At 30.3% G+C, this 22,176-nt stretch overlaps 1 long non-coding RNA gene across 2 annotated transcripts; it reads right to left on the bottom strand.

Moving 5' to 3' along the window:
• Positions 1-20,117: 20,117 nt before the first annotated feature.
• Positions 20,118-21,682, bottom strand: LOC115720803 (uncharacterized). 2 transcript variants are annotated; one of them, XR_009687827.1, is made up of 3 exons: positions 21,023-21,682; positions 20,583-20,620; positions 20,118-20,501 (listed from the first exon to the last, which is right to left on the bottom strand). It is a non-coding gene; the product is annotated as an uncharacterized LOC115720803 (long non-coding RNA). The 2 variants fall into 2 exon arrangements; XR_004012311.2 differs by having other exon boundaries at positions 20,118-20,479.
• Between the last annotated feature and the right edge of the window lie 494 nt (positions 21,683-22,176).

Raw genomic sequence — 22,176 nt, 5'->3', positions numbered from 1 at the left:
CTAAACAATGCATACACAATAAAACCCGGCAAGATTTCACAGAAAAACACAATAAATATCAACTTGCCATTAAAGCTTTAAAGCTTTGAACTCAATGTTCAAAGTTGCATAAAACCAACCATAAACCTCAAAACCAGCTGCTATGGGCTAAACTCAACTCATACTAACCCTAGAATTCAAACCAAACAAATAACAAACCCTAACAGCTCCTATAACACAATTTCACTACTTCAACTAATTCAAAACTTGAAAATTAGAGAAGAGGACCATTAGGGCTTACCTTAGGTTGATTTCCCCCCTTGAATTCTTGCTGAAAACTCAGAGAAATGGAAAAGAAAATTGATGCTTGCCCTAGGTTGTCCCAGCCGAAAGAAAGAGAGAAGAGTCCAAGAGAAAATGGCTTTTTTCTAATTCCTTTTTCTTTGATTTTCCAAATTGGGAAAGAATTAACTAATCTTGGCTGAAAGTAACCTTCCTAGGTGTCAATCAACAAAAGAGCCACCTATCTCCTATCCCTTCAAATGACAAAAATACCCTTAGACTTAAACTAAGGTATTTCTTTGAAACTAGGGGTAAAATGGTCAATTTCCATAACCCCGCTCAAACCCGATAATTTATTTTCTCTAAAATATTCCCCACTATAAAATAGGGTTCTAAACTTACTCATGTGATTATCTAGCCATCCATCGCATTTTCCGTTGTCGCCGAGCAAAAATTACAAAATTAACATATTTCACATATAAGCTAAATAATACCCCTAGAGTTTAATAAAATCTCCAGAATTGAGAAATTATAACTCTAATATTTATTTCTAAATATTGGGGTCCATAATCGAAATTAATTCACAAATATTAATAAAATAATAAAATAATAAAAATTAGTGCTAATTGCCTTTTCTAATCCACATTACTAGAGCGGTCATTACAGGAACTATATGTTAGTCTATAAGGGTGTGTTTAAAACTCTTAGACTACACCATATCAGATTTCGAAATTTGCCTCTGTGCTAGTAAATCTTTCTGATAAGATGGTGATTACTCTGGGGGTGGAATAGTGATTTTGGAGAAGTGTAAAAACCTATCTGAAGTCTCTAGGTCTACCAGAGAGGGACTGAATGTTAAGGTTGCAGGAAAGGTACTTATTCAGTCTAAGGAAAGTTCTATACATTTTTGGCATCATTCCAAATTGCCTTAAACTACTAGTGTTAATTTCCTGATTAACCAAAAGTAGTTGCCAAAGATATAGAATCCAGTATCCCAAGAGAGTAAACATATAGAGAGGAATTTCACATTATCAATGATTTTGTGATTAAGGAAGAGTAATAGTGGAGAAAAGGTTGTGGTTAATTCAACCTTTCAGATCCTATTACGAGGAGTTTACTACTACTACACTTGATTTGCATATCAAGGTGTTGAGATTATTTGAAACGCACTTTTTGTTTTATATTAGTGCAAGTGGGAGTTTGTTGGGTTTTATGCCCTAAATAAAACTCATTTCAATATAATCAGATTTGCTTATTAATATAGATCAGAAATAACATTTAATGTTGCATGGTTCACATGATTTATTTCATGATTATATGTACATAATGTATAAATTCATCTGAAACCCTTTTCACATACTTGATCCTGTTTATTGTGCCGTCAACACATTGGAAAGTAAACATGACTATGTGAATAAAGTTTCCTAGATTTATCGACACGGTGGTTTTACTGATATGATAATCTACAACAAGAGTTTACTTGTATTTGGAGAAATACTATGTTCTTGCCAGAACGTTGGTTAAAGTAAAGCTCAGGTTGGATGCATGGAGTATGCATCGGAAGGGACCGATATTGAACTTTGACTTAGATTTATTAAACTTACCGTAATATCTATTCAAGTCAATATCGCCTAGTTGATCCTAGATCAAATGATCTTAATCCTGATATGATTAGGCTCAATCTCGAGAGGCTATTCGTGTTCTTTGATTTGTTAGTTAAGCCTACTTTTAGGTCAGGATGATACGTACATTTTGGGAACACGGTAGTGCAATTGAGTGGGAGCGCTAGCATAAACATGGAATCTATAGCTTCTATCTGGCAAATAGTAAGCAAAGGATGATCTCCTTCGAGCTTGACCAAACGAACATAAATGGTGGAGTACTCATTTCACATAAGCTGAAATATCATTTATACGGGGTCAAGTGTTTTAAGGAATAAATACATTGTAGGGTGTAACGGTAATTTAATCCCTTTACAGTGTAGATCATTCATATAGAGGATCATTGATCACATTAGGATTATAACAATGGATAACTAATGATGTGTCTATATGGTGGAACATATAGAGCATTCTATATACTGAGAGTGCAATTCTAAGTTCTATGCGTGGATTCAACGAAGAATTAATAAGTTAGTGAATTTTAGTGCTAAATTCTTGATCTACTTATTGGAAGCTCGGTTATATAGACCCATGGTCCCCCCACTAGTTGAGATAATATTGCTTGTAAGACTCATGTAATTGGTTTTGATTAATCAATTATAATTCTCAAATTAGACTATGTCTATTTGTGAATTTTTCACTAAGTAAGGGCGAAATTGTAAAGAAAGAGTTTTAGGGGTATATTTTTTAATTATGATACTTTGTATGGTTCAATTAATAAATATGATAAATGACAATATTATTTAATAATTATTTATAGTTATTAAATAGTTAGAATTGGCATTTAAATGGTTGAATTAGAAAATTGGCGTTTTTGAGAAAATTAGATGCAGAAAAGGTAAAACTGCAAAATTGCAAAAAGTGAGGCCCAAATCCACTAGTATAGGGCCAGCCACTTTTGTAGGAAATTTAAACTGATATTTTCATTATTTTAATGCCAAATAATTCAAACCTAACTGTTGACCGAGGTTTTCGGCAACTATTAAAATATAATTATAATAATGAGCTGTAAGAAAGTGAGATGAAGACTTTTTACGTGGTTGGGGCGTTAATGAGCCTTAGTCCACGAGCCACTGTTATTTATGGATGTATTTAATACAGATTCTACACTTGAGAGAATGTTTTTCTCTTAAATACAGAGAATGTTCTTGGTGAGTTTTTTCTCTTCTTGCTCTTTTGCAACCAAGATCCTCCGACCCCATTAAATGAGCTTTGAGGGGGCATTTATAGTGTTTTTGTGGGGTAATCCCTAGAATTGTTCTTACACATGTGTCTGTAAGTATCCATAAAGTTGGGCATTTCTGATGAATATACCATGGGTGATGCATGGTCAAATCCCTAGGTGCTGTAGGGTTTTTATGGAGAATGTCCTTTTTGTCTTATGATTGACGTGACTCTTCGCAGAGTAGCCGTCGCTAGACTTAAATGATCATTACTGTAGCGCTGCTGTTCGGGGGTTGTGCCGTCAGACTTTATTGCGTGTTACAGTCCCAACACGCTTCCTCCCATGCAGCATTAAATGCGACTTGATTTCTCGGGAGAGACCTGACACATCCCGGAGTGCCTTCATGCTATGCTAGCTTCCTGGAGTACCTTGTACTCCGGGTGTATCCTCCGGGACCCATGCGAATAGCGCTTCCTGGTGGCATAAAAAGACTTAGCAAATCTTTCCAAGTTATCTGATCCACGTGTCCCCTCTTGACTGGTCCACGTATATTGGGCGAATTTAGGAGCAACATTTACTCTACATGGATTCTTTGAGTCAAAAAGAGGATTACGCCAGGGGGACCCCTTGTCTCCCTTCCTCTTTGTGCTGGGAATGGAATACCTGTCTAGAATTATGCAAAGGATTGGCTCTAAGGAGGACTTTCGGTTTCATGAAAGATGTGAGGGGATCAAACTAAATCACTTAAACTTCGCAGACGATGTGCTCTTATTCAGTAAGGGTGACTTCAAAAGTGTGTTTCTCATGCTGGAAGGACTCAAGCTATTCTCACTTTCCTCAGGTTTGCATCCTAATCCTACCAAAACTACTGTCTACTTTAGTGGAATGCATGACAGGGAAATACAACGAATATTAGATATGCCTGGCTTATATAGACACAATACCCCATTTAGATATCTGGGAGTGTCCATATGTGCCAAAAGAATTTCAAGCAAAGATTGTAAAGAACTAGCTGAGAAAATGACATCCCGAATTAAGACCTGGAGTACCAGGAACCTCTCTTTTGCAGGAAGGGCGGTTCTTGTGAACTCAATTCTCATGACCATCCACTCATATTAGAGGCCAGATAATGATTTTGCCTAAGAAGATAGTGAATGAGATAGAAGTTATTTGTAGAGCGTTTCTATGGAAGGGCCAACATTCAATGACTGAATCCACTTTAATAGCTTGGGAGTTTGTTTGTCAAGCTAAATCCGAAGGAGGAATCGGGTTCAAAAAGGTAGCTGAATGGAATAGAGCAGCAATGTTTAAATATGTGTGGGCGATTGCTAATAAGGAAGACAACATGTGGGTTCGATGGATACATAGTGTATACATTCAGGGTGAAGATTATTGGGGCTACAATGCCCCCATCCAAGGGAGTTGGTACTGGAAGAAAGTGGTAGTGGCCAAGAATCAGATTAAAACTTTGGTGAACGTTCAACAATTCACACAATCCAGGTATCATCTTTCTCTTGGATAAAAACTATTAGTTACTCCACAACCTAAAATGCATTGGAGTAAGGAAGTTTGGGGCAAGTTTAACACCCCAAATGCAGCTTTATTTTGTGGATTGCTATACAGGGCAGATTAAGGACAAGAGAACGATTGTATAGATTTGGGATCATCAATGATCCAGGATGTGTGTTGTGTAATGCTCAGGAAGAAACTTGTGATCATCTATTCTTCTCATGTCCTTTTTCTCAGCAATGCTTTCAGAAGATTAAAGATTGGTTGGGATGGAAAGCTTCTACTTTATCTTTAACAAGGCTTATGAGGTGGATTGAAAGGTGCAAGTGCAGCAAATTCAAAAAACACTCTCTCGGCTGCAATGGCAAGCTTAGTCTATCACATATGGTAGACTAGGAATGACAAAGTATGGAATGGAAAAAGTGAAGATATAGATAGAGTAAGTTGTACAGTCAAAGAAATGGTTAAGTATAGAATTTATAGTGTTTGGCCGAGAAAGGTTGGGATAAATGACTTGGCTTGGTTCAGAAATTTATAATTGTAAAGATAATTTTTTGATAATAGATGTAAACTGTAAAAAGCAGAAAATTAATATGTGAGGTCCCAGCGGATGCTCTTTGATTGTAAATTGGATAATTGGAGTAATGAAACTAAAGCTAATTCATCAAAAAACAAAAATTCCCAATAAATATTATGAAATTACTTAATTTAAGTTGGTCCAAAATTAAATAATTAATTTTTAACTCAAATTTAATTTTCTATAAATATATGCATGATAGAATTCGAAATCCAATGTATTTAGAAGCAATACATTTTTGAAATCTGAAAAATAAAATAAAATAAAATTAGAAAAATTATTCTAATTTATGTTGGTCAAAAACTAAATAAATTAATTTTTAATATAAATACAATTTTTCTATTTAATTAAATCTCTTAAGAAAAATATCAAATATTTAAGTGTCTTGAACAAAATCAACTTAAATATTAATTTTCTATTTAATTAAATATATCTAGAAAAATACCATAAGTCTACATAGAAAATAACTATGTAGATATTTCATAAACTAATCATTAATTTTCTAATTAAAATATAATATATTTTAGTCCATTTATTTTAATAAATCGTTAATAAAAATTTTACTTGATTTAAGTTGGTCTATAATTAATTAATCAATTAATTTTTAGCTTAATCTAGTTTTCATAATTGAAAATTTTCAAAATATTTACATTTAAAAATAAATGTATTTTGAAATTTATAAGGGAAATGATTATTAAAATAAAATAAATTATATTATGAAAATTATTGTAATTTAAGTTGATCTGAAATTGAAAAATTTCCAGCTTAAATATAATTTAATATTTAATTAAATTCATTAAAATAGAAATAACTAAGTATCTAGAATAAAATCAACTTAATTATTAATTCTAATTTAATATCTAAGAAAATATTCTAATTTAAGTTGGTCTAAAATTTTAATTTTAACTTAAATATATTTTCTAGTTAATTAAATTTATTGAAATAGAAATGAATAATTAAGTATCTTGATTAAAATTAACTTAATTTTTAATTTTAATTTAAGTTCTAGGAAAAATATTCTAATTTATATTGGTGTAAACCATTAAGGTAAGTGGTTAAAGATCTTGTGAACTGATAGGGGTGGAGAAATAGTTAGTAGATATGCAGTTCAAAGATCATTAAGTTGATTTTTGAATTATATCCAAACTTACCTCCCCAGAAATTCGAGTTGCATATTGATAATTAGTTACTAGTCGTTGCCTAAATCCTTCTATGGTAATACAATTTCAGAATGATGCAATGGTTGTATACTTAATGTAAATCATTACTAGATTCATGGATGACCTAATCGAAATCTTAAGAAAAGTTAGAGCTGTGAACCATGGTTTGCATGTTTGTTAGCTATTCTAAGTGATTAGGGGTGGAACATCCCATAGTCAATAGATAAGAAAGTGTTTGTTTAAACAAATACTACTTTTCTAAGAAAATGACTAAGTCTGAAAAACAAAGTAGCAAATAAATGAGATATTTTTTTCTTGATTCCATAAGTGTTCTATCATCTTATTCGATACAAGATGATCCCACTGCCTCTGTTGTTTTGACACAACGAAGAGGTCAATACCATGTAGTTTTCTTAGACATAATTCACGGTAACAAATTAATTTTTAACTTAAATATATTTTTCTACTTAATTAAATATTAGAAAATATAAATTAGTTACCAGAAATCACTATCTAGAATCTTTTCTTTAAATTAAGTGTGTTTTTTTAAATTAATTTTAAAATAATCCAATGAAAAATTAATTCTATTTATTTCAAAATTAATTATGAGAGCTAGTGTTATGAAGTGTGTGTTAATTTCTAAATTTGTATATTATTTTTATTTTGAAGATTGTCATTCTTATATAAGTGTATTTTTTGTTTTGGTGTTGCAATTTTTTTCAATTTCGCTTTGCTTTGAAGACAACTAGTTAATAATGGGAAGGTGTTTTTTTCAATGTGATGTGGTGCTATTTGAAGACGTTATAACTTTATTGTCTAAATTTTCGGGGGCAGTTTTGTCCCATATGGCTCGGGATGAGAATTCTGCAACGCATGGTTTGGCAAAGCATGCCCTTCGGTTAGACGATGAGCTATCCTGGTTCGAGGAGGTGCCGTTGCCGATTGTGGATTGCTGCTTTGATAATCTTGTGTGATTTTGATCACCGCGTCAAAATAAAAATTATGTTGCTAATTCAATTTTAATTAGGTTAAACTAGTTTAATTAGCCTAATACAATTATTTAAATAATAAGGCAAATGGACCTTCAGAGTTGGGGTTGTTCATGTGATGGAGGTCTGGGTACTGTATGTCGTACCCACTACTAATGGCCCTTAACTCTCACACAAGGCCCAAAGGAGAGAAATTTAACCTTTCATTAAATAACTGTTATTCATTGAATAAGCTCAATACTAATTGGGCCTAAATAAAACTATCAAAATTGATATTTCATTTTAGCAACCTAGTCCATTTATATATCTAAAAATAAATGGTCTTCCTATATGTATCTAAGCCCAAAAACAAACATATAGGCTCACACAAGTCAAATTGATATGGATGAGCCCTATCATGTTTCTAGGTTTACACAAATGAGAGAAATACAAAATTTATCTGTTACAAATTATTTATAAGATTTATTGATAATTGGACTATGATTAAAATTAGATCATTAGATCTGTCAACAAGTTAATCATAGAAATTTAGATTAAATAAATAATAGGTTTGTTAGAGAAAAGTTTTGAATAAATAATTCAAATAAAACAAACATTATCCATGTAACAAATGTGAAATAAGATATTTACTAAATATATAATTAAATTATCATTCAACTAACCGACTAGATTTTAAAAATTTTGGGTTGTTAAAACAACCTTAAATATCTTTTTAAAATTAAAAAAACAAGCTAATGTTAAAATATCTAGATTTTATTTGAATTCTACTGTCAAATCAAACTAAATATCTAATAAGATAAATAATCTGAAAATAAGCAAATAGATATTTTATCATTTTCTAATCTTATAATTTAATAAAATTAAAATATAACGGTAAGTTTATGATATCTTAAATATCGGTCCAATCTAATGTATACTCTATACATCCGATGCTGGTAAACTTTGCTAATACCCTGAAAAGAACATAACAAGTATCCAAGGTGTAAGTATACCTTATCGTCGATTATCATGTCAGTTTAAATCCACTGAACTGACAAATTATAGAATTAAACTTTTGAACATATAATTATGATTATATTTCACTGTGGTGACGACACTATAATCATGAATAAATGTTCTGAACTTAATAGAATTTATACATTAAGTATAATCATGAAATAAATCATGTGAATCATGCAACATAAAACGATTTTTGATTTTTTATTAATTAGTAAATCTGATTATATTGAAATGAGTCTTATTTAGGGCAGAAAGTCCAACAAAATGTACATTCTATTCTTATTTATAAGAAAATATAGGAATGATCATAAAATAGTCAATCCAATCCAATCTCATCCAATCTAATCCGCACGATCCAATCTAATCCAATCCACAAAGTGTAGATATCCGCACTTGTGTAGATTGGATTGGATTGGAAAAATCTAAAATCCGCAGTTATGTGGATTGAATATTGATTGACATGTAAAAGTAATCAATCCAATCCAATACACACATATTTATGTACATTTTTAAAAGAATATACATACAATTAGTATTTTAATGTAAAAAATAGTAATTTAAAAATTTAATACATATAATACAAATATATTTCAAAACTTATTATATTAAATGTATAATTCATTTTTACATATAATTTTTTTTTTCTATATACAATTTAAAACAAAATTAAACATTTCTTTCTACATATAATATTTTTTTCTTCTTTTGAATTTGTTATTTGTTATTTTATTTATTTTAATTTGTAGTTGGAGACATAAAAAAATAATAATTTATTTTATATTGTTGTTTGTTATGTGAAAAAAATGTGTTTTAATAAATATTAAAAATAATCCAAAATAATCGATTCAATCCGTACTTTTGTAGATTAGATTTATATTGGGCAGATTAGATTGGATCTAAAATGCAAACTCCGCACTTAGTGCAGATTGGATGCACTATGAGTAAAATAATACGAATTAAATTAGATGAACACTCCTAAGAAAATATAATCTAAAATAAAATTAAATATTTCTTTATATATATAATTTTTTTTCTTTTTCTTTGAATTTGTTGTTTTTTATTTTATTTATATTTGTTGTTGGATACATAAAACAACAATAACTTTTTTTTTTTATTTTTTTATTTTGTTGTAAGTTATGTGAAAAAAAAATATTTTTAATAGATATTAAATAATTCAATATTAAAAAGCTATAAATATAAAATAACCGATTTAATTTCTACTTTTACGGATTGAATTTGAGTTGCTACGTGAATTTGATTGGATCTAAAATATAAAATTCGCACTTAGTATAGATTGAATGCACTCAGAACAAAATAGGACGAACCTCTAATTTTATTGGCCAATTTTGTGTCACCGGACCCCGGTTATATATATTTGAATAAGGAGAGGGAAATTTGATTTTCTATACTTAAAAAATCTTAATATTTTATTCTTAAACCAATACATTTCAAACTAAAAAATATATGGCACTTTTATCTAAAACCCAAAAATACCCCTCTCATAACTCAGCCCCATTTTTTCCCAACCCGCATATGTATCGGACCCCCCATCGGACCTGTCGGACCCCCCCATCGGACCCCATCGGACCCCAACCCAATTTTTTTTCCAACTCGCAAGCATCGGACCCCCCATCGGGGTGCCCATCGGACCCCCCCATCGGACCCCATCGGGCCATCGTCTTCCCCAAACTGCAATTTTCCCAAATCCCATATCTGAACCTAAAATCGAACCTAAATCTAACAAAACTCACAGTGCACACATAAACACATACATTATACATTATAACCCTAAAATCAATACCTATCAATACTCCAAAACATATATCACACAAAAAAAAAAAGACAAAAAAAAAGGGAGCCGACGGTGGGAGATCGGTTTTGGTTTGGGAGGGGGCCGACGTTTTGGACGGTGGTGAGGGGGGATTTGGGTTGTGGACGGTGGTGAGGGGGGGTTTGGGTTGTGGTTCGGTTTGGGTTATAGACGAGAGAGAGAGAGAGAGAGAGAGAGAGAGAGAGAGAGAGAGAGAGAGAGAGAGAGAGAGAGAGAGAGAGAGAGAGAGAGAGAGAGAGAGAGAGAGATGGGATTGAGTTATGAGAGGAGTATTTTTTGATTTTAGATAAAAGTGTCATATTTTTTTTAGTTTGAAATGTATTAGTTTAAGAATAAAATATTAAAGTTTTTTAAGTATTGAAAATCAAATTTCCCTAAGCAGAGGCTTCGAGACAATCAAAACTTTGATCATTATTTTTCAATAATTTCTTTTATGTTGTCGCCAACTCTAAATTATATAATTTAAATACAATTTAAAAGTTTATATATGTGAAACATGATACAGATCTCATGTTCAATTTCTATCTGTTTCAATTATATTGTTCTAACAATTCATCTAAAATACTATAATTTCTTGTTATTTTTTTTATTATACATATATACGTTAAAAGCCCATTTGAAATGTATTTCCCTTAAATACTCACCGACTACCTTGGTTTCAATACAATACGTTATATAATATATATATATAGTATAGTTAAATAATTGGTTGAAGAAATCAATATTTATTAATATATAAAAAACCATTAAATGCACCATTAGATTTGATGCTTACAGATTTGTTTTAATAGGTGTTTTGTAGGAGACATTCAAAATAATTTGATAAATTAAAATAATAAAGCCATAATATAATTGTTTGGAAACTTGTAACAATTATAAATTGAAGAATGAAGGTAATATTTTTAACCCACCTTTTTTTTTAAAAAAAAAATTAAAATTATCTCATAAGAGAGTAATTTAATTTTTATAGTAATAATTTTCTAGTACTTAAAAATAGGAAAATTACTCTATATATATTATTTTTTTTAACTTTTTTTTTTGTTTTTCAAATTTACGGTTTGAGTTTCTAAAGTAGCTTCTATGTGGGTTGCTATATGATTTTTGGTTGCGATTTAAGTTGCTCCGTTAGTTGCAATATGAATTTCTATGTAGAATTTCGTAAAAATACAAAAAAAAAAAATTATTTTAAAGTGTAAATAAAAAAACTCATAAAAAATAAAAAAAAAATTATATACCAGATATAAGAATGTACAAGATTATAATGAAAATACTACATTATATACCAGCGTCACTTTAAGTATAATAAATTCATTTTGAAGAAAATAAGAAAAGAAAAGACATATAAAGAGCACTAACAATAACTAATGTAAAATAATTTAACAAAATAGTTATTAAGAACTAAAAAGTTAAGGCTAATTAGGATTTTTGCTCCCTGAACTTTGACAAGTACCAAATCATGGCCCTTGAGCTTTTAAAGTCGTTAAAAATGCCCCATGAACTATTAAGATTATTGGATTTAAGGACTTTTGTCCAATTTTAGTAAAAAAGTCTAACATGGATGAAAATTCAAGGAGCATGCTTTAAAATATGTCAAAGTTCAAAGAGCATGATTTGATATATATTAAAGTCTAGGAAGCATGGTTTAGTACATAAACAATCACTGAAATAGTAAAATTATATGAAATTAGACAAAAGTCCTTAAATCTAACAATCTCAATAATTCAGGGAGTATTTTTGACAACCTTAAAAGTTCAGGGGGCATGATTTGGCATATGTCAAAGTTTAGGGGCAAAATTCATAATTAGCCAAAAATTAATATCAAAAAGCATATTTGAATTAAAATAACTCAAAAATTTACATCTAAATAGGTTAATTAAATGTAAATTGTTATAAATAGTATTAATTATGTGTATGTCCAAATCTTTTATTTATTACCATTAATGTAATCAACATTCCCTTTTTCTTAGTTTCCCTTTCTCTTAGTTTCTTAATATTTGACTCTTGTATGTGTATAAATAGGAGATCACCTATTGGAATAAATCACTCAGAAAATTCTCATCTCTTCTCTATTTTCTTTCTCTAAATTATAATATTACATAATACTAATATTTTATAACACGTTATCAGCACGAGCCTCTAACCAAGGTATGACAATGTTTTTGTTATGTGATCTCGAATTGCTTCAAAGTCATGATACACTAAATATATATATGTATATATATATATATACTCATCTGACTGAAACACATTCGAGTTAGCCATTTTTTTTTAATGAATTAATATTTATACAATATATGTCTATGCTTATATATATCTATATAGATGCTTATATATTATATATGTGTGTTGATTTGTTTATCATATTATATTGTTTAATCTTATTATCTTATTCTATATTGTACTATATTTTGTTGTATTTTTTTTTCAAAGTTTATGTATATGTCTAATAATTTACACTTTATATTGATATAGTTTTATCCATGGCAAACCTTGCAAAACTTGATTTTGTGGCACTTGATATTTCTGGAAAAAACTATTTGTCATGGATTCTTGATGCTGAAATCCATTTAGATGCTATGGGTCTTGGAGACACCATCAAAGATCAAAATACTGAAACAAAACAAAATAAGGCCAAGGCTATGATTTTCCTTCGCCATCATCTCCATGAGGGGTTAAAATCTGAATATTTAACCGTAAAAGATCCTCTTGTGCTTTGGCAAAATTTGAAAGAAAGATATGACCATCAAAAAACTGTCATATTGCCAAAGGCTAAGAATGATTGGTTGCACCTGAGGTTGCAAGATTTTAAATCAGTAAGTGATTATAACTCTGCAATGTTTAATATCACTTCTAAATTAATGTTGTGTGGAGAAAAAGTTACTGACTATGAAATGTTAGAAAAAACATATACTACTTTTCATGCCTCTAATGTGCTCCTGCAGCAGCAATATAGAGAGCGAAATTTTAAAAAATATTCAGAATTGATTTCATGTCTTCTAGTAGCTGAGCAGAATAATGAACTTTTGATGAAAAATCATGAATCTCGCCCAACTGGGTCTGCTCCATTCCCTGAAGTGAATGCTACAATTGCTGACAATCATAATCATAGTCGTAGTCGTGATCATAATCGAAGTAATAGACGTGGTCGTGACCATAATCAAAGTCGCGGTCGTGGTCGCGATCGCGGTCGAAGCAATGTTTGGCATCGTAATGGTCAAAATAAAAATTCATATACTCCAATGAAAAGCACAACTACTGAGAACAAGGGAAAAGGTCCTCAAAATAATAATCATAGAAATTCTGAAAATTTATGTTCCAGATGTGGAATAAAAGGACACTGGGCACGTGCTTGTCGTACGGCAAAACACCTTGCTGATCTTTATCAAGCATCTGTGAAAGGAAAGGAGAAAATAGAAGCAAATTTTGCCTATCAAGATGATGGTTTTCTCAAAGAGCCTTTGGATATTACGCACTTAGATGTTGCAGATTTCTTTAATGAAGATCTCATTAATAACAACATGAATATCGATAATGGAGATAGGAATGTCCACAATTAGTCACTTTTCTTTGTTATGTTTTTTTTTATTATTATCATTTATTTACTTTATGGTGTTTATTTTATTTGGCATATTTATGTAATAAACTTTTATTATTTAAGCATTTATATTTTGAACTTATTATATTTTTTTTGTTAATGAAGTAATGGACATTTGTCATTCTATACATGATTCTACAAATAATGGTGATGATATGTGTTTGGTGGATAGCGCAACCACTCATACAATACTCAGAAGTGATAAATATTTTTCAAATTTATCAAGAATGAAGGCAAATGTTAATACAATATCAGGCACTGCAAATTTAATTGAAGGCTCCGGAAGAGCCATTATATTGATGCCTAGAGGAACAAAAATTATTATAGATGATGCCTTATTATCCACCAAATCAAAAAGGAATCTGTTGAGTTTCAAAGATATACGTCGTAATGGATATCATATTGAGACAATAGATGAAAATAATTTTGAATATCTTTGCATTACATCTATTATTTTAAGAAAAAAATGCATGATAGAAAAATTACCTGGTTTGTCTTCAGGTTTGTACGTTACACGTATAAGTACAATAGAAACTCATGTTATTGTGAACGAGAAGTTCGCAAACCAGAAAAATTTATTTGTTATTTGGCATGACCGGTTAGGCCATCCCGGTTCAATTATGATGCGTAGAATAATAGAAAACTCACATGGTCATCCATTGAAGAACCAAAAGATTCTTTTATCCAGTGAGTTCTCATGTGCTGCTTGTTCTCAAGGAAAGTTAATCATTAAGCCCTCACCGGTAAAGGTTGGAATTGAATCCCCTGGATTTCTTGAACGAATTCAGGGCGACATATGTGGGCCTATTTGCCCACCATGTGGACCATTCAGATATTTTATGGTATTGATAGATGCATCAACTAGATGGTCACATGTTTGCTTATTATCTACTCGTAATGTAGCATTTGCAAGATTGCTTGCTCAAATAATCCGATTACGAGCACAATTCCCAGACTATGCAATCAAGACAATCCGCCTTGATAATCCTGGTGAATTTACATCACAGGCTTTTAATGATTATTGTATGTCAATAGGGATAAATGTTGAACATCCTGTTGCTCATGTACATACACAAAATGGTCTAGCAGAATCATTTATTAAGCGCCTCCAATTAATTGCAAGACCATTACTTATGAGAACAAAACACCCAATTATAGCTTGGGGACATGCTATTTTACATCTTTAATGGCACTTGTACGCATTAGGCCAACATCATATCACAAATTCTCCCCACTACAATTGGCTTTTGGTCGGAGCCAAATATTTCCCATCTAAGAATCTTTGGTTGTACAATATATGTTCCGATTGCTCCACCACAACGAACAAAGATGGGTCCTCAAAGGAGGCTGGGAATATATGTTGGGTATGAATCTCCATCTATCATTAAATATCTCGAACCCACAACTGGAGATGTATTTACAGCACGTTTTGCTGATTGTCATTTTGATGAGACAAGTTTCCCAGCTTTAGGGGGAGGGGAAAAGAAACAGCTGGAAAAAGAAATTATATGGAATGCACAATCATTATCTCAATTTGATCCTCGTACAAATGAATGTGAACTTGAAGTTCAAAGAATAATTCATTTGCAAAATATTGCAAATCAATTACCAAATGCATTCACTGACCCAAAGAAAATTACAAAATCACATATTCCATTCGAAAATGCTCCAATTCGAATTGAAGTCCCAGAAGGACAATTAATTAATGATTCTATAGCACGTTTGAAACGTGGTAGACCAGTCGGTTCCAAAGATAAAAATCCTCGAAAAAGAAAGGGAGCAAATAATCAAGATGGCCCTAATGAAGAGGCTGAAAATTTCGAGGAAGATGTTGACATTAACAAATCTCTTGAAGAGATTCGAAAATTCGAAAATATTAGCAATAATGAGATCTCAATAAATTATGTCAATACAAGAAAAGAATGGAACCGACTCGAAGTAATTGTCGACAATATTTTTGCTTATAATGTAGCGCTAGAAATTATGAATGAAAACGAGGATCTTGAACCTAAATCTATCAAAGAATGTCAAAATAGAAAAGATTGGCCAAAATGGAAAGAAGCAATTCAAGCGTAATTGAATTCACTTGCTAAACGCAAAGTATTTGGACCTATAGTCCAAACACACGAAGGTGTGAAACCCGTTGGATACAAATGGGTATGTTTACGTAAAAGAAATGAGAAAAATGAAGTTGTGAGATACAAAGCAAGACTTGTAGCTCAAGGTTTTTCTCAAAGGCCAAGTATTGATTATGAGGAGACATATTCTCCTGTGGTGGATGCAATAACATTAAGATATTTGGTTAGCCTGGCTGTGAGTGAAAAACTCGATATGCGATTAATGGATGTAGTCACAGCTTATTTATATGGATCACTAGATAGTGATATTTACATGAAGATCCGTGAAGGATTTAAGATGCATGATGCATATAATTCAAGCAATCGAGAAATGTGCTCAATTAAATTACAAAGATCATTGTATGGATTAAAACAATCAGGACGCATGTGGTACAATCGACTTAGTGAATATTTATTAAAAGAAGGATATAAAAATGATCCTATTTGCCCATGTGTTTTTATAAAAAGTTCAAGTCCTGAGTTTGTTATCATTGCTGTATATGTTGATGATTTGAATATTATTGGAACTCCTGAAAAACTTTCAGAAGCTGTGGAATATCTAAAGAAAGAGTTCGAAATGAAAGATTTAGGAAAAACAAAATTTTGTCTTGGTCTACAAATTGAGCATTTAAAATGTGGAATTTTCATTCATCAGTCAACTTATACTGAAAAGATTTTGAGACGGTTTTATATGGATAAATCACACCCATTGAGTAGCCCAATGGTAGTTAGGTCACTTGATGTAGAAAAAGATCCTTTTCGACCTAGAGAAGAACATGAAGAGCTCCTTGGTCCAGAAGTACCATATCTTAGTGCAATAGGAGCATTGATGTATCTTGCTAATTGTACAAGACCTCGATATAGCTTTCTCGTCAATTTATTAGCAAGATTTAGTTCTGCTCCAACATATAGACATTGGAAAGGGATTAAGCACATACTCCGCTATCTCCAGGGTACTATTGATAAAGGATTATTCTATTCTAATAATTGTGGGTCACAACTTATTGGCTACGCAGATACAGGATATTTATCTGATCCACATAAAGCCAGATCTCAAACTGGCTATTTGTTCACTTGCGGTGACACTGCTATATCCTGGCGATCAACAAAGAAAACTCTGGTGGCTACTTCCTCAAATCATGCTGAGATACTTGCAATTCACGAGGCAAGTCGAGAATGTGTTTGGTTAAGATCAATGACACAACATATTCGAGGAACATGTGGATTAACATCTAATAAAGAAGTACCAACAATTCTCTATGAAGATAATGCTGCTTGCATCGCTCAACTTAAAGGAGGGTACATTAAAGGAGACAGAACTAAACATATTTCACCAAAATTCTTCTTTACACACAATCTTCAAGAAAATGGTGATATCGATGTTCAACAAATTCGATCAAGCGATAATCTTGCAGACTTATTCACGAAGTCATTACCAACATCAACTTTTGAGAAGATGGTTCACAAGATTGGAATGCGTCGATTAAAGGATCTCCACGAATGCCAAAATGAGGGGGAGTAATTTCATACTGAACTCTTTTTTCCTTGACCGAGTTTTGTCCCACTGGGTTTTCTCGGCGAGGTTTTTAATGAGGCAGTTATTATGGACATCCAAGGGGGAGTGTTATAAATAGTATTAATTATGTGTATGTCCAAATCTTTTATTTATTACCATTAATGTAATCAACATTCCCTTTTTCTTAGTTTCCCTTTCTCTTAGTTTCTTAATATTTGACTCTTGTATGTGTATAAATAGGAGATCACCTATTGGAATAAATCACTCAGAAAATTCTCATCTCTTCTCTATTTTCTTTCTCTAAATTATAATATTACATAATACTAATATTTTATAACATAAATAAGAAATTTCTTAATTTTAGTGGCTAGCTATAATTTTTTATTATTTTTATTTATTTATAAGTGTAAAAGTAAATAAATATTATGTAATACATAATATGTTATTATTTTGTGTATTATGAATATATTATTTAAATAGTATAAGAAAATATAAAAAAAATTAATATATGGTGTAATAAATATGTAATAATAAAAATAAAATTTTAATAAAGTATTTTAAAAAATAAAATGGTGAATATGTTGAAAGTGCTCTAACTTGACAACTATTTTAAAAAACAGGTAGAGAAGACGAAATCGGCTGCTTTCCAAAAAGGGTTAAGAAAATTTTTGACCTCTGACTTTGGTTTTTTTAGCTAAAATTGTCAAATCATATCTATATAGTATATATTGCAGGTAAAATAATTAACTAATAATTGATGGAGGAATTCAACTTCTTAAAATATTAACTTATTATTGATGATTGAGGGCGGCTTAATTCGTAAGTCATAGCTAATAATAATACTCTTGTCACAATACCTTGATCTGAAACATCTAAAATAATAATAATAATAATAATAATAATAATAATAATAATAATCAACAACTGTATAGTACTAGTGTACTGTGACATAATGGAATACATATAACAAAGGTCGCTTTAAAAGCTTATATATTATATTAATTAAAACTCTTACGTGGCGTTTGGTTGGAGGTAATGAAATGGAATGGAACGGAAAAGAAATAATTTTCATTCCATTCCTTTGTTTGGTTGCATTTTAAAGTATTAGAATGACATTCCAATGGAATGCTCTTTCCACCATTTTGGTAGAATGGCTATTCCATTTTAAAAAGGAAGAAATGACCATTCCAATGTAACAAGAAAAAAAATTTAATTATTTTTTTATCAATTTTTTTTATCCATTTTAAATTTTATTCCATTCCATTCCTATTCTCATTCCCATTCCCATTCCCATTCCTATTCCTATATTTTCATTCCTCCCAACCAAACGCCTCCACATTCTTTTAACACCCTATTTCTACATAAACTAGTAATATATAATTATGCCAATTAGATCCCCATATATTTTACGATCTTACAGTATGCATAAATATAATGAGTGTGAATTACAATTTTTCTTTTTAAATTTTTGCATTCGAAAATACATATCAAATATATCAATATAATTATAGTTAAAATATCATTTTCATATAGTTTAGTTTGTCACGTGTATTCAAAATACTTCAACTCAGTTTTCATTATTGGAAATAATTTTAAATTTTTTAAAAATTAAAAAAAAAAATATTTTAACTATATGTAGTGCCACGATACATGTACGCTTTTCTTTTTTTAAAAAAAATGTAGTGCCATGAAAATATACTAAAAAAGAATTTCAACATATATTTTAGTATGTGTATATTTATGTATACATAGTTGCCAAAATTGATCGTTTGATAAACATATAGGAGATGAATCAAAAGTTTCTGTTGTCGTGAGTAAAAGGTTTTGAAAGTCTTAATTCAATGTGCTTACCCAATTAACATTGGCTGCATGAATTAATATAATATAAACACCAAAACAATAACGATATGTATTTTTTAATTAATGTATTCTTCACATTACTGCCCTAGCTTTTAAGAAAATGACCCCTATTTCTAATCTCATTCGTCCACATACTTTTGTTTGTTTCACATTAATTTTTGTATTTGATTTCATTTTGTCTTTCCTTACATAAGCAAGATCTTTTTATTAAAATACTACAATTTTTTTTTTTTAAAAAAATTACACAAATAAGACACAAAAAGATTATTTACATTAGTATTAAAGTGAAAATGCCTCAAAATTAAAAATATATTAAACTAAACAAATTACTTATTTGTATTGAAAATATATATTATTCTAATTGTAAATAATACACACATATATATATATACTAGGTAAAAGTTACGTGCCTTGGCACGTAAATATTAATTTTATTTAAAGTTTAGTTCTTTATTTTTATTTAGATTTATGTAACTAAAGGTAATGATTATGTGAATGATTTATTTTATTAGAGTAATAGTAGTGTTATTATATTTGGTTTGGAAAATATAATTATGTATATATAAGTCATAACAATATATGAAAATAATATTTATTATTTATTTATTTAGGGCCACAAAATGGACATGCTAAAAGACTAAATACTTACTTTCACATTTATTGTTCAAGTTCTTAGCATTAGTCTCTACACACCACTTACAATTTCTCATCTATTGTGCAATAACTCATAGTTGTGAGAAAATAAGAAAAAATAATGGCAATAGGATAAATTGAGATTTTCTTTAGCATAAATGTTAAAATAATATGGCATTTATTCACTACCGGGCACATGATTTAATTAAGATCTCCATCTATATCAACATAACAAATGAAGGTCTGCATAAAATATGAAAAGTCTGAAATTTTCTTAGAAAAATAATGTCAAAATATATTACATACCTCAAATAAGATCTAGATGGAACATTATTGCGCATACTCAAACACTTAAAAGAAGAGACAATATTTTTAAGAATATATAGAGACATATAAGTAAGACATTCATCTTTAGTAAAAGATTTCTAGTCTCAAATTTTTAACCCCTTTAAGATATAATTTCATGGATTATAAAAACTTGTTAGTTGTCACTAACCATCAAAGCTTCATCAAGGCTTCCTGAAGGAGGTACAACATACGCAGGAGCTCCCAACTGTAGATTAGTTGTTACAACATGATTAATGAATGCAGGTTGACTCCTTAAATCTTCATAAACCCGAATAAAACTCTGTAAGTGCTAAACTTGAGTAAATCTTTTCACTAAACATACCAGGAGAGATGGATAGAGATTAAATAGCATAATGTGTACCTCAAATTAGAAAGAAGCATATCCAATAGTAAAATCACCTATAATATGTTAGGAAATAAATATTAACGATTAATAATGTTTTTAAAATGTATTATGGTGAATAATAAAAATAACATATATATTGGACATAAATCTTATATTAGTATTCTGATTTCAATCTAAAAACTCACATTTGTTATATGTGCTTATTCCAATCAAGCTATACAATACATTTTTCATCTTTACCGACACTTAAAATAGATCCAACTTGCTTTTGGATCAGCAAGGTTAGATACTAAGGCACAACAATGAGAATAACTTCAAAGTTCTATAATATGTTCAAATATATCAAATTACATTAAAAGAAGAGCGAGAGACCTTGAGGCATTCAAGGAGATGATTGTCAAAATTCCTTGGAATGAAAAAAAAAAAATAGAGAAATAAGAAAAGGAGAGAATTACCTTAGAATGATGGAAATTCCTTCCGCATCTTCTTCAACTTACAAGAACTACACCACAACACCTTAATACAAAGTCACTCCCCAACATGATGCGTCCAAAGCCAAATATCAATGTCATAATATTTTTTGCCTAAAAACTGAAAATTCAATTACAAGGACACAGCTGTATCAAAATAATCATTGTGTTAGAAAACAGAGAAGAAAGAAAGACCTTACGATGGACCTAGCCTCCAACGACTCGAAAGTTGATTTTGGAGGCCAAAATTAGAAGAGTTGCGAGAATTCTATAAGAAATGCTATATATACTCCCCCGTTCACACCATTTTATATTGAACAAGTTTTATTTAATACAAAGAAGAGAGGCATATCAGTATATTCAAAACTATCGACTCATGTCAATGGCAACTCCTCAAGCGTCTGATGAGCAATCCTCCGCCACAACTCCAGCGCTGCTAATCCCGCCACAACCATCCTAGCTTGTTTCCTCTGTTCAGCCTTACCCACTGTAGCAGCGTCTCTTCATAACAGAGTTGGTTTGTTTAATGTTTTGATGCTGCGATTAGGGTTTTTAGAATTGGAAAGTGAGTGAGAGAGGGCTGAGTGATGAGAGATTTGTTTACAGATTAATTGAAATGAGTAATAAAATAATATTAATTATTTAAACTAATAGAAATCTCAATAATTTGTTATTTTTTTAATTTTTTACGGGGGCTGTTAGAGAGATATGTGGCTAAGATGATTTTTTTAAATTTAAAAAAAGATTGTTTAATTTTTTGGGTTTAATTATTGGGTTTATTTGTTAACGGGATATCAAACTATTAACATCGTTAAATTTAACAGAATATTCTTTTATTTTTAAGGTATATTCTGTTAAAACAAGAAATGCCGTTACATAGACACTTTTAATATATAAAGATATATTAAATATATATTAAGAGTGTCTATCTAACTGTATTTTTTGGTTTAACATTTCTTGGTTTAACAGAATATACTTAAAAATAAAAAAATATTCTGTTAAATTTAACGATTAGATTTGATATCCCGTTAACAAATAAACCCAATAATTAAACCCAAAAAATTAAACAATCTTTTAAATATTAATAATCTCTTTTTAAATTAAAAAAATCATCATAGCCACATATCTCTCTAACAAAC

The sequence above is a fragment of the Cannabis sativa genome, chromosome 5 (genome assembly GCF_029168945.1).
Source record: "Cannabis sativa cultivar Pink pepper isolate KNU-18-1 chromosome 5, ASM2916894v1, whole genome shotgun sequence".
Taxonomy (NCBI): Eukaryota; Viridiplantae; Streptophyta; class Magnoliopsida; order Rosales; family Cannabaceae; genus Cannabis; species Cannabis sativa.
This window is presented reverse-complemented; position numbering and strand designations above follow the sequence as displayed.